This window comes from Miniopterus schreibersii (assembly GCF_964146895.1).
Source record: "Miniopterus schreibersii genome assembly, chromosome: 3".
Taxonomy (NCBI): Eukaryota; Metazoa; Chordata; class Mammalia; order Chiroptera; family Miniopteridae; genus Miniopterus; species Miniopterus schreibersii.
The window spans coordinates 94,917,740-94,931,095 of NC_138103.1; positions in this window are offsets into that span (position 1 = coordinate 94,917,740).

The window sequence follows — 13,356 nt, forward strand, 5'->3', positions numbered from 1 at the left end:
TAGTCTGTTCGATTAAATAAATCCAGGGAAAACTGGAAAACCACAGGCAGAAGAATTAAATTGGGCCCCTGTATTATACCACTCACAAAAATAACTCAAAATAGATTAAAGACTTAAAATGTAAGGCCCAGAACTGAAAAACAACTAGAAGAAAACATAGGAGAAATTTTCCTTGACATTGGTCTTTTAGATATGACACCAAAACCATGAGTAAAAGTCAAAAGCAAAAACCAGTAGGTTAGACTACATCAAACTAAAAAGTTTCTGCACAACAGAAGAAAAAATCAACAAAATTAAAAGACAATCTACTAGATGGGAGAAAATATTTACAAACCACATATCTGATAAGGAGTTACTATCCAAAACATGTAAAGAACTTATAATTCAATAGCAAAGTAAAAAATCAGATTTAAAATGGACAGAGGAACTGAATTAACATTTTCCAAAGAAGACATACAATATACAAACATCAAATTATTATGTTGTACACCTGAAACTAACATAATGTTATGTGTCAATTATACCACAATAAGAAAAGAAGACATACAAAAAGCAGTAAAAAGGTACTCAACATCACTAATTACCAGGGAAGTGCAAATCAAAACCTACTGAGATATCACCTCACACCTGTTAGAATGGCTTTATCAAAAAGACAAGAGATAATTAGTGTTAGCAAAGATGTGGAGAGTAGAGAACCCTTGTGCACTGTTGGTGGTACTGTCAATTGGTGCAGCCACTATGGAAGAGTATGGAGGATCCCCAAAAAATTAAAAATAGGACTATCATATGATCCAGCAATTCCACTTCTGGGTAAATATCTAAAGGAAATGAAAACAGAATCTTGAAAAGATATCTGCACTCCCATGTTCATTGCAGTACTATTCACAACAGCCAAGACATGGAAACAACCTCAGTGTCCACCAAGAGATAAATGGGTAAAGAAAATGTGGTGTTTTATACATGCAATGGAACATTATTTGGAATAAGAAAGAAGGAAATCCTATCATTTGTGACAACGTGGCTGAACCTAGAGGGCATTGTGCTAAGTGAAATGAGTCAGACAAAGACAAAATACGATTATCACTTACTTGTGGAACCTAAAAAAGCCAAACCAGAACCAGAGAGCAGAGTGGTGGTTACCACAGGCTGAAGGATGGAGGGAATGAGATGATGTTGGTGAAAAGATATACGTTATTAGATAAATAAATTCTGGGGTCTAATGTACAACCTGGTGATTATAGTTAATAACACTGTATTATATACTTGAAAATTGCTATGAGTAGATCTTAAATATTTTCACCACAAAAAAGAAATGGTAATTACATGATGTGATGGAGGTGTTAGCTAGTGCTATGATTGTAATCATTTTTGCAATACGTAAGTGTATCGAATCAACATGTTGTACACCTTAAACTTACACAGTGTTTTAAGTCAATTATATCTCACCAAAGCTGGGGTAGGGTGGGGTGGGAAAGAGTGGTTGGTAGGGGTTTGGGGATTTGAAGGCCCACATATTGGTCTCTACACCCTAGACCGGGGTAGAATAAAGTTTTACTGAAACACAGCCACGCCCATTACTTCCTTCATTGTCTATGGCCACACTTGAGCTCTAGTGGCAGAGTTGAGTAGTTGCAACAGAGACCATAGGATCTGCAATCTAAAAATATTTACAATCTGGCTCTTTTAGAAGAAGTTTGCTGACCACCATCTAGACTTGCCCCAGGGGAGATGAACTGAGACTGTTAGATGCCCACTTTGTGAGCTGTTGGGGATGAAGGAGCTAGTGCCTCTTCCTCGTTGATAAATGTCTGACCTCCTTCGTTAATATGTGCTATCTTTCAGAATACAAGTTTAAATCAAAAACCATTTTTACTTAAATTTTTTAAAAGTTTAATGACCTGGAGACAATCTATTTATTGTATTAGTCAAGATAGGCTAGGTTGAGCTGCAGTTAATAAACAACCTGGAAATCTCAACAGTTTGAAACAGTCAAGTTGTTCTTTCTCATATTACATTTCCCATGTGGATTGGCAAGGGCTCTTCACACTGTAGTCACTCAGGAGCCCAAGGCTGATGGAGGCCCATCTTCACTCTACTTACACAATTTCCAAAAATAGAGGTGAGGGCAGTGGGGAGAAGACCATAGTGAATCACATACAGGATTTTAAAGCTTCTACCTGAAATGACACATGCCACTTCCATTCACATTTTATTGTGTAAAGCAAGATTTGTGGCCACATCTCCGTTCATCAGGGTGAGGGTGTATAATCCTCTTGCAGGAGTGGGCACTGAATATTTGTGGGAGCTTTATAATTATCTGTAATGGCCTCTGAGTACTTGAGTTAGGAGGAAAAGTAGTAGATTAGGACCAGGACCCAGGTAGAATTGGATCTATGGGAATTAAAGCAAAAATGAGGGTCCTTTTCCTGGGCCCCACCCCTTGAAGTACCTTGAGAAACCATAGGCTCCAAGTACCACTGTTTACACACACACACACACACACACACCCCAAACACTGGAATTAGAGATCGGCTGCAATATACCAGTAGATATGTTATTAACTTGAACATTTAAAACCCTATTGAGACCAAAATAATCTAGCAAGTAATATGAAAACAGTACTCAGAAATTTAGAACTTTTTGGGTTGCTCTACAAGGCTAGAAAAGCTCTCCCAGGTCTGGCTGCAGCGGGAGTCCTCTGCATTCCTTCACACAGTACAGCGTGCCTCTGGTGCACAGCCTGAGAAATGTTTGCCTTCTAAAGTCTCCATATCTGGAGCGGGGAACTGGCTGGCCTGGGCTCTCAGTGTCTTACTCATCTCACTCCTAGGAATCGATGCAAGCTTTAGAGCCAAGAAACGTGAGCATCAGGGGTACGTAGGCTGCAGGGAGCAGAGGTCATGGCACAGCTGGCGAAACTCAGTCTGCTCTTAGGGAGTCCTGGGTGAGAAATGGGCCCCAAGGAGGAATTCTGTGGAAAGAGACAGGGGAGATCTTTAATCATCTCACTCAGACCCAGAACTGAACTTGGATACGGTCAGCCAGCCAAAGCAACTGGCCAGTTGCTGGAGCAAAACACTACATGGTCATCTATAGAAGTCTGTAATATAGTCATCTATATTTAGACCATTTTATCCAGTTATCCAGAGGATGAGTTTTGACCTGGAAGAATGAAAGCTTCATACCCACTGACAAAAAGCAGAGCCATTGGATGAGTATTGCCAGTGGAAGGGGTGTGTCTTGAAAGCAGGAATATTAGCTGCCTTAGTCTAGGAGGACTGTCACAACAAAATACCAGAGACGGAGTGGCTTAAAAACAGAAATTCATCTTGTAGTTCTGGAGGCTGGAAGGCCAAGATCAAGGTGTTGGTGGTATTGCTTTCCTGAAGCTCTCTCCTTAGCATGCAGTCACCATTTTCCTGCCCCTTCCTACGGTTGTCCCTTTATATATGTTCACTCCTGGTGTCTCTCTGTGTCCTAATCTCTTCTTCCTATAAGGACACCAGTCAGATTGGATTAGGGATCACCCTAATGATCTCATTTTAACTTAATTACCTTATTAAGGACTCCATCTTCAAACACAGTCATTTGAGGTACTGGGGGGTAGGGTTTCCACATATGAATTCAGGGGAGACACAATTCAGCCCACAGCATGGACTTTCAGCACATGTTAAAAACACCTGAGACTCCTCACCCTGCCTGAATCAACAAAGGCTATCAAGTGTGACTGCCCTGAACTGCCTGCCCTTCACAAAATCTCCTGGGACTCCAATTAGATACATTTCGAACAACTATTTTTTTCTCCATGTCACTTAGCCTCAATTTTATGGCTTCCACATCTTTACCTCCCTGTACAACACTGTAAGGTAATTCTTAGGCCTTTTCTTCCACTTTACTAATTCTCTTTTTAACTCCAATTTATCTGCCATTTTAAATCTCAATTATTATGTTTTATATTTTTAGAAATTCTGTTTTGTTCTTTTTGAAATTCCCTATTTATTCTTGATGGTCTTTTGTTCATTTCTTACATTTGCAATTCTCTGTTTCTTCATAAATATTTTTACTTTTTATCCAATCCCAGAGATTTTCCCCTCCCACCTGCCTAATCTATCACCAATGGATTTCATGTAACCCCTTAAGACTCCTCCTTTGATTGTGTTGTATAAATTAAGGTACAAGACTGTCATTCTCTGGAGCATTTTCTCCAATCCATTCAGATTTTTGCTTCCCAGCAATTGTCCTCAGTTTGGCTCAAATAAACTCCCCAAAATCCTCTACAGATTTAAATGTTTCTTACGTTGACAAGAGTTTGCTGACCACTCTGGTTTCAGCTTTCTCTTTTATTTATTTGTGTGTTTGTTTTGCCTTCTGTGAATCTCGGTTTCTTATAAGCTTAGCTGTGCTTTAAACCAAATGTTTGGTGTGTATTATCCAGTGTCTTTGTGTTTGTAATGGAAATTTTTTCAGCATTTCCAGTCAGCTATGCTGCTAGAGGCAAAGTCCATTCCAGGCTCTGCAGCCTGGGGCTTCTGGGACCCCCTGGTCCTTCTTCAGTCATGTCTGGAACAACCATGCTCTTGCCTCAGTTTCAGGGTGCAGAGTGCCTCCTTGCCTTTGTGCGTCTGTGTGGGAGGTTCCATTAACCCTGGGAATATGCTATAGTAGCCAACAGATCCTGGGCCTGGGACCCAGAAAACTGGGGTTCTAGTTTTGACTCTGCCTCTTTGACAAATCTTTAAAACTTTCTGTAACTTAGTTTTTTAATCTGTGAAATAGGATAGTAATTATTGCCTTACTTATTTTTTTATAATTGGGAGAGTTAAAATGTGACCAGTGAGTGTAAAAGTCCTTTGTTAACGCTAAGCCGCTCTGTAACTGAATGACAGTCTCGCTTTCTGAAGGAGGCTACGTTACGCTCTGATGAACCTGCTCCTGGGGTGGCATCTGCCTAATTAGGGTATCCAGATTCATTTGTGAGGATTAAAAGTAAGCTTTTAGTGAACTAGCACATGGTATATACTACTAGTATCTTCCTTCCACTTATAAACAACACAATACCACAGGAAAAAGCAACGGTTGCAAAAAAAACAAAAAAACCCTACCTCTTAAATAAAAGTTGTATATTCTTGCACCTTGGGAATTTAGCCTATCTAAATATTTGTGTTCATTCAGTTCCATTTATTTTGTTCTGTCTCACTCTTTTGAGTTCTTTCACATTGTTTTTGTTTGTTTGTTTGTTTGTTTAATTTAAAATTTTTATTTTTGTTTAAAATATTACAGATGTCCCTTTTTCTCCCCAATGACCCATTCCACCCCGTCCCACCCCCTTCCCCAGTCCCTCTCCCCACCATTGTCCATGTCCTTGGGTTGTGCATTTATGCATATAAATTCTTTGGTTACTCTCTCCCCCTCCACCCACCCGCCCTCCTCCATCCCTCTGACATTTGGAGTTCTTTCACATTGTTAAAAAACAAAATTCAACTGAGTAAATTTGAAGATGTAATTGGCTTTATTAAACGATTCATGAATCAAGCAGCATCCCATCCATCAACTAGAAGGGCTCTCTGAGGGGTTGTACAAAATGGAAGGTTTTTATAGGGAGAAAGCTGGGGCAAGGGAGCTGTTAACAAAAGAAAAGAAAGGATTATCTAGGGCCTGGACATCTTTTCTTTGGGGGAAGGGAATAGGAAGGGTTTTTATTGTGCAGATTGCCTCTTCTTTTTAGGGTGTGTGTGTATTGGGGGGCTAGTGGGGAGTGTGGGGTGGTGGGAGGTGAATGATGAAGGGAGCCCAAGTGAGAGGTTACTTTACTGGTGCTTGACCAGAAAATTCCAGGCCAGTTGTTTCTGGGAGAAGCTGAAACTGAGATTAGATCAGGTATTAAATCTAGGTTTGGGATCATAGGTTTTTAGCATAAGTGATGCCATTTTGGGCCTGTCATTTTCTGTTTAACAGTATCATCTGAACTTCTGAGGCTGGATGCATTAGAAAAACACCGTCATAACTGTTCCCTGTTGCACCTGCCCCTCTATCTCACCTTAACCAGGGGAGCCCACTCTGAACATTTTTAAGTGTTACCGTAGTTAGATAATTATTGATGGAAAAGGAAACAAAGGGGAGACATTGTTGAGCATGGTCAGCTGAAAGGAAAGTCCTGTTTACTTCACCAGGAAGCTACTCCTTCACACTCCCTCCAGGGAACCACCAGTCCATTCCTCCACAGATTACTGGGGGAAGGGATAGAACCAAGGGGGAGGTAAACATATGTGCAATAAAGTCACAATGGCACGGGGAGGTGTCTGACCCTAGAGGCCTGTCAGTCTAACCTGGGAAAAAGGTAATTGGCTAGGGGGTGGACCCCAATGCAAGCCCAGGAAAGTTTGGGAAGTTATTATCTATTTTATTAGATCCCTGTCACTTAATTATCTCCCACCACCCTGCTATCAGAATGTGCTCACAAACTCCTGTCCAAGCTGAGTATTCAGTTTGGGTTCAAGTTCTAGTTCTGGTGTTTTCTTACTATGTGACCTTGGGCAAGTTTCTCAATCTTTCCTAATCTATTTCCTCACCTCTAAATGGAAATCATAAGCGTATTGAGGAGAAGCAGAGTTTGCCACCCCAAAATATGACTTAAAATATGAATATTTTAAGCTGGTTATTTTCAAGAAACAAAAGACTCAGGAAAAACCTTTGACCTTCGGCCTAAAGGTCTATATGAATTTACATAGAACTTCCTGCTCCAGGAAGGGAAATATCATCATAGATAACTATAGTGTAATATAAACTAGTGTGTGATTGACAAAGGTTTGATCAAAGTCCTCTCTAAGCCCCATTGTTAAAGATGGTTCAGCAAACTTTTATTTACCAAACATTTGTCATTCCTTCTCCATGTGAATTGCGTTTTTGCTCTTTGAAGTCCCAAACCACAAACCCACCTTCACTCCCACCCCCTTCTCTTTAGCTCAAGATGGCATATAAGTTTCAAGTGCCTGACCTGTGCTGGGGTCTCACAGTATTACAGAACCCCTGTATGTACATATATAATAAATTTGGTAATTTTCTCCTGTTAATCTGTCTCATGATTAATTAGAATATTACTCCAGCCAGAAGAACTTGGAAAAGTAGGAAGAAAATTTATTTTTCCTCCCCTACAATATCTACCCCATAATGTTGTTGTATATTCAGAGTTAATGTTGGAAAAGTATTCAGCTGAAAAATAAGCACTGATAATTTTAACATATTATCAAAAAATGCTTTGGCAGAGATAGCTAGATACTTACCTACGGTGCACCCCAGCACAGGACTGGTGGTCCCCCACATGAACTGTGCTTTGCTGTGCTCATGCCTTTGTGCAATCCCTTCCCACTTTCACTCTGGACTTGGCCACGTGATTAGCTTTGACCCGTGGGGACCATGCCATACATGATGCAAGGGGAGGCTTGATAAACACATGAACACTGGGACTCATTCTCTTGGAATTCTTCTTGGAACCCAGCCACCATTCTACAAGGAAGCCCAAGAAGCCATGTGAAGGAGAACTGAGATCCCAGACAATCATCTCTAGCTGAGGTCTAGACAGGGGCCAATACCACTTCTACTGGCTCTAGGAGTGATCATTTCAGATCATTTGGCCATTTCAGTACCTGAGCATACGCCACATGAAGCAGAGTCATCTGGTCAACCCATAGAATCATGAGAAATAATAAATTATATTACACTGTTGTTGTTTTAAGCAACAACAGAGAATGCCTCCCACAGCACATGAACTTGGGTGTGGTATAACTGCTAGGTGAGTGGAATGGGTCTATGAGCAGAAAGCATATAGTATTTGTCCTTTTGTGATTGGCTTATTTCACTCAGCTTAATGCCTTTAAGGTTCATTCATGTTGTAGTGTGTACCATAATTTATTTCCTTTTAAAGGCTGATTAATATTCCATTGTATGTATATACCACATTTATTCATCTGTCACTGACACTTAGGTTGTTTCTACCTCTTGGCTGTTGTGAACAATGCTATTACGAATGTGGTTGAACGTGGTCTCTTTGAGACCCTGCTTTCAGTTCTTTTGGTTGTATACCCAGAAGTGGAATTGTTGGGTCATTTGGTGGTTCTCTTTTTTTTTTTTAATCTTTGAGACTGTTTTATAGCAACAGATAAACCCAATATCTATTCTCTCCTTTTTCCCATTAGCAGAACCCCAGTTTTATTTGGTGTGCAATGTATCCAACTAAAAATCTATACTTCCTTCCCTTCCTTTCAGAAGTGAGTGACCATGTGACATAGTTTGGGCCAATAAAATTAAGATATTAGGTGGGGCTTTCAGAAAATCTCCCTAAGAGGAATTGCACTGATCTATCCACTGTTCCCTTCTTCCTGCCTGGACCACAGATATGATGCTGTAGGTGGGTAAGCTGTCTTCAAACAATGAGGGAAAATTCTAAAGAATCACAAAAATCTCAGACCTGACATCCTTAAGTCACTGATCCAAAGCAAGCAACTTTTCAAAATATGAAGAAAACAAGCCTCTTTTAAAAAAGCCATTATTAACAGGCATTGTTATCACTGTAACAGGCAGCTGATCCCAATACCCAGAATATTTCAATTGCAACATTATTTACTGGAAAGGAAGCTGCAGTGTCCTCCTTCTTAATCCAGGATGCACATTAGACTAGGAATCTCTAGGGGTGGGGATGAGTTTACTTATATTTTGGGTTCCATAGTACACTGCTTCATCAGATTTCAATAGAATAGTATGCGTCACATTTTCAAGAGCAAAGCACACCAGGCAGTATGGCTTTGCAAATCCGCAGAGTAGTGCTAAAGAACTAGAAAGCAACAAGCTGTCATATGCTATCTCCTTTTGGTGACTCTTTGTTCAGGTATGTCTATAGGCCACCTCTCCAAATAGTGTGGAAGCCCCTTGAAGGTCAAGGACATCTCATATTTCTTACTTCTGATGTGTTCAGTGTTGTACCTTATAGTTGATAAAGTTTCCATATAAGACTTAGCAAATAGTACCTTAGAAATGTTTAAGCTATCACTCTGACATTTTTAATAACAGATGAATTGATTTTGCTTATACCACTATTTTATTTCCCCCCAGATTCTATGAATCTCTTATGCTTTTCCATATTAGTAATAATTATCAATATTACTTATTTACCTCTTACTCTGTGCCAGGCCCTATTATTATACATGCTTCATATGTATTAATTATTTAATCTCCAAAATAACCCAAGAGGCAGGTACTAATATTAGTCCCATTTTGGGGATGGAGAAACAGGCCAAGAGTGATTAAATGGCCTGCCTGAAATTGCACAACTAGTGAGTGAAGAAGTCAGGCAGAGTATTTCTTTCCTCTTCTTCTTTTTTTTAATTCTTTCATTTCTCATCCTTACCCCATGTTCAAAAACAAAAAGAAAATAAAAGAGAGTTAATCACGATTGCTGCCCAGTAGCTGAGAGCTGCAGGCTGGAGCAGCTCACTCCTTCGGCCATGCTGGGAGGACTCCCGCCCAGATAACAACGTCTCTGTTTGCTGATCCCCGGCGGAACTGGCCCCGCACACGCTGTTCTAAACTCTCTCCAAAGTGCCCGTTAACCTCGAACCACCTTCCATCTCTCTGCGTGCAGCATGCAAGTAAAAATGCCCAGACTTGGAGCAGAAGGCGGTGTGGTCAGGGATCGAGGACCAGCATGAGAAAGAACATACTGAATGTTCTCATAATGTATAGTTCTTAATATGAGCATGTTATGTTGGATATGAATGGAGAGCCCTCTTAAGGCACACAGTTTAAATTAAAATGTTTTCAAATACTTCCCAGAGCTTCACAAAGCAAATATGAGACCCACTCAGACCTCCACCTCCCTCCCTTTGTCCCTGGCCCCTGGGTCTTTCGGTGGCAAGTTTCCCAGACCAACTCAGTGCCAACTTAGTCCTCTGGTTCCCTCAAAGGGCCTCCAAAATTCCCTTCCCTGTCACATAATTTGACAGGACAAGCACCCCTCTGGTTGGCCAAGAGTGACCTCGAAATACTTAACACCAGAACCCTGCCCCTCCCTTTTATCCACCTATTACTGTGAAGCCAATTTGTCTTCTTGGCATGTGTGCCCTACGGGTTCTAGGAATCCATGAGAGGAAGTCACCGCGGCCTCTTTTCTTGCTTCTGCTGGCTCCTGGGGCCTCTGTGCCACTTCAGCTCTGCTGAAGGACTTTTTCCACAGTGATCTTTCTGGTTCCCCCCATCCTGTCCTCTCTTCTGGTTTGTCACATGACAGTCAGAAACGTGATCACGGCCTTCATCTTCTTGTTCTGAAACTCAAACAGGAAGCCTAGAACAATAAATTACAGGACTGTCTTAGAAAGAAAAGGCAATGGAAGGATCATAACTTCACCTCAGAGGAACTTCCCTCCTGAATGTGAGAAACCTGCTTGAGGCACATACTTGGATAGTTGAGGAATTTGTATTAAGGCAAAACAAACAGAGGACTTGTGGAATTTTGTGAAATATCTTCACGGTGCAGTCATATATCTTAAGCACTAACAGTCTGCCGTGGAAAATGTCTCTTAAAAATGTCTTCACTCGCATAGTCGAGAGGCCGATTTTGAAAACAACAAGCTGTCTACTTCACGTTGCCTTTTAATGACTTTAAAGAGAGCAACAAAAATGGAAAAGTGAAAATGAGTGACAGAAGCTAAATGGCTACAAAACCTTTGAAAAACCTAAACAAGAAGCCACTTACAGATGTTAAATAGCTCATCAGCGGAGGCAGCACACAGGTTTATGATGGATGCACTGTTTGGGTAGGGGAAAAACACGGATTAAAATATCTCATAGGCAGACGTTGATCTCAGTCAAGAAGACAAAAAACTCGGGGCTCAGGTTTAACGCCATAAGAGAAAACAAGTGTACCAGGCCAACCAAAACAGTGGCTTGGTTTGGAGTCACTCTAGCAATAAATCATTCTGAAGCAATGCCTTTTGCAAGAAGCACCCCACCCTCGTCACCTAACCTCATTTTGTTAAGTCAAGAACCAGATGCTCCTGACATGGCAGGGACAGACAATAAAGCGTGGCCCCACGTCACCATCATCTAGGGAGAAAGTATACAATGCCGATGCCTGGGCCCCACGCAGGACCACTTTAATCACTATTCCAGGGCATGTGGCCAAGGCAGTTGGTGATTTTTAAAGGCAGGTGACTTTAATGGGTGGCAGAGGTCATGACCCACTGCAGAGGATAAGGGAACGCTGTGCCCGGCACACTCGTGGCTTTATATGCTAAGCGGCTGCTCTGACTGTGGAGCTTTGTGAAAGCCCCTCTCTCAGCCTTCTGGATGGTTATGTGGTCCTCCTAGCACCCCCTCCAACGTCAAGGGGAGAATATTTTCTGGAATTTCGGACATGAGTACCAGAACCACCAACCTGGCAGCACAATGGCCATCTGGATTATCTTAAATGTTCCTTTTGCAAAAGGAGAGGCCACCGATATGGAGCTTTGGGTGTTGGTTGCCTGTCCCATGGTGATGCAACCTGGGTTCTACTCCTCTCTTATCTAGTCCCCTGTCAGAGGAGGGAGAAGTAATGAGATCAATATGAGAGTCATTTATAAACAGAGGTGGCCTGAAGGCAGTACAGGGTGGTGGGTAAGAAGATGGCATCCCAAACTTTGATTCTTGGCTCCACTCTTTTTTTTTTTTAATATATCTTTATTGATTTCAGAGAGAGGAAAGGAGAGGGAGAGATAGAAACATCAATGATGAGAGAGTCATCGATCAGCTGCAGCCTGCAACTCGGGCATGTGCCCTGACAGGGAATCGAACCCCGATCGCCTGTATCCTAGGTCGATGCTCAACCTCTGAGCCATGCCGGCCGGGCCCCACTCTTTTTGGTTCTATGATTTGGGCAGTCTCTGGATCTGTTTGAAACTCAGTCTCTGCATTTGTAAAAACAGGATAATACTCTTTCTAAGTGGCTATAAGGAAAAGACAAACTGCATTTACTAAATCCTCAATCCATATTAGCTCATATAACCCATGTAACAGGATTACAGTTAAGAGTGAAGGAGCTAGAGCCAGACTGCCCTAGTTCGAATCCCAAAACTTCCTTAGCTGTGTGACTTTGGGACAGTTATTTAATCTCTCTGTGCCCAGTTCCCTCAGGGGATAATAATACAGGGTTTATATCAGGATTAAATGACCTAAATTAGGATGGCCTGACATCTCAGTTTTCTCAGGACTGGTCTAGTTTGTGCCTTTTGTCCTAGAATCTTGGCTGGTTTAGAATTTGCTTGCCTCATTTCACTCTCAAAAGTGTCAAGTGTCTCAGATTGGGTAATTAAGTATACGGCCACTGTAGTTTATGTATGTATCACTTAGAAAAGTGCCTGGTATGGAATAGATGCTAAATGTGTGTTAGATGCTAATATTGGCCCCTAGAGCAGTGCTATGCAATAAAAATATAATGCAAGCCAGACACCAATTTTTAATTTTCTAGTTAACTACATTTTAAAAATTAAAAAGAAATAACTGAAATCAGTGTCAATAATATATTTAACCTCATATATTCAAAATATTAACATGTAATCAGTATAAAAATTAGTGAGACATTTTTCTTTTTTCCCCCTCCTAAGTCTTTGAAATCTGGTGTGTATTTTGCATTTATCGCACATCTCAATTTGGACCAGTAATATTTAAGTGCTCAGTAGCCTAGTGGCCTAGTGACGTTTCAGGTGCTGACATGTGGCTAGTGGCTACCGTACTGGACAGCACAGTTCTGCAGACTTCACATTCCCCCTGTGAGAGGATGGGTCAGTCTTAAGAACTTCTCGTGTCTGTAAGGTGAAGGGTGAGATGTGTAGCTTCTCTGCCACACTCCTCCAAGCAGGGCTCTGGTGCAGAGCTTTGAGGTGTATTGTTGCCAAGCACATTAGACTCACCTCCTGAGTAGATGTCCAAGGTCACTGAGAAGGAAAGTGTAGTAACGTGCCCTTTAAAAAAAATCCCTGCTGGCTTCCCCCCAAAATACAAAAAAGTAGTTTTCTATAAATATTTGGGCTTTTCCTGTAGATTATCTCCTTCCAACTTTCTGATTGCGTTTTTGTTCCATTCTCTGGACTAGGTCTGATATTGCCACGTTCTTCTCGATCATGTTGCCTCTAAGTAGACCAGAAGTGCAGTCAGAACCTGACCAAACACCAAATAAAGTGGAGGGTTACTTTTTGGCTTTCGTGGGATAGCTATTTCTATTTCCTCCTTTAGGGACAGTTTCTTATGACCCCAGACATAAGAAGTTCATAATCTGGGTGACTGATGAGAGATGGAGAAAGAAGGTATTTACATACCTAATTACTTAAT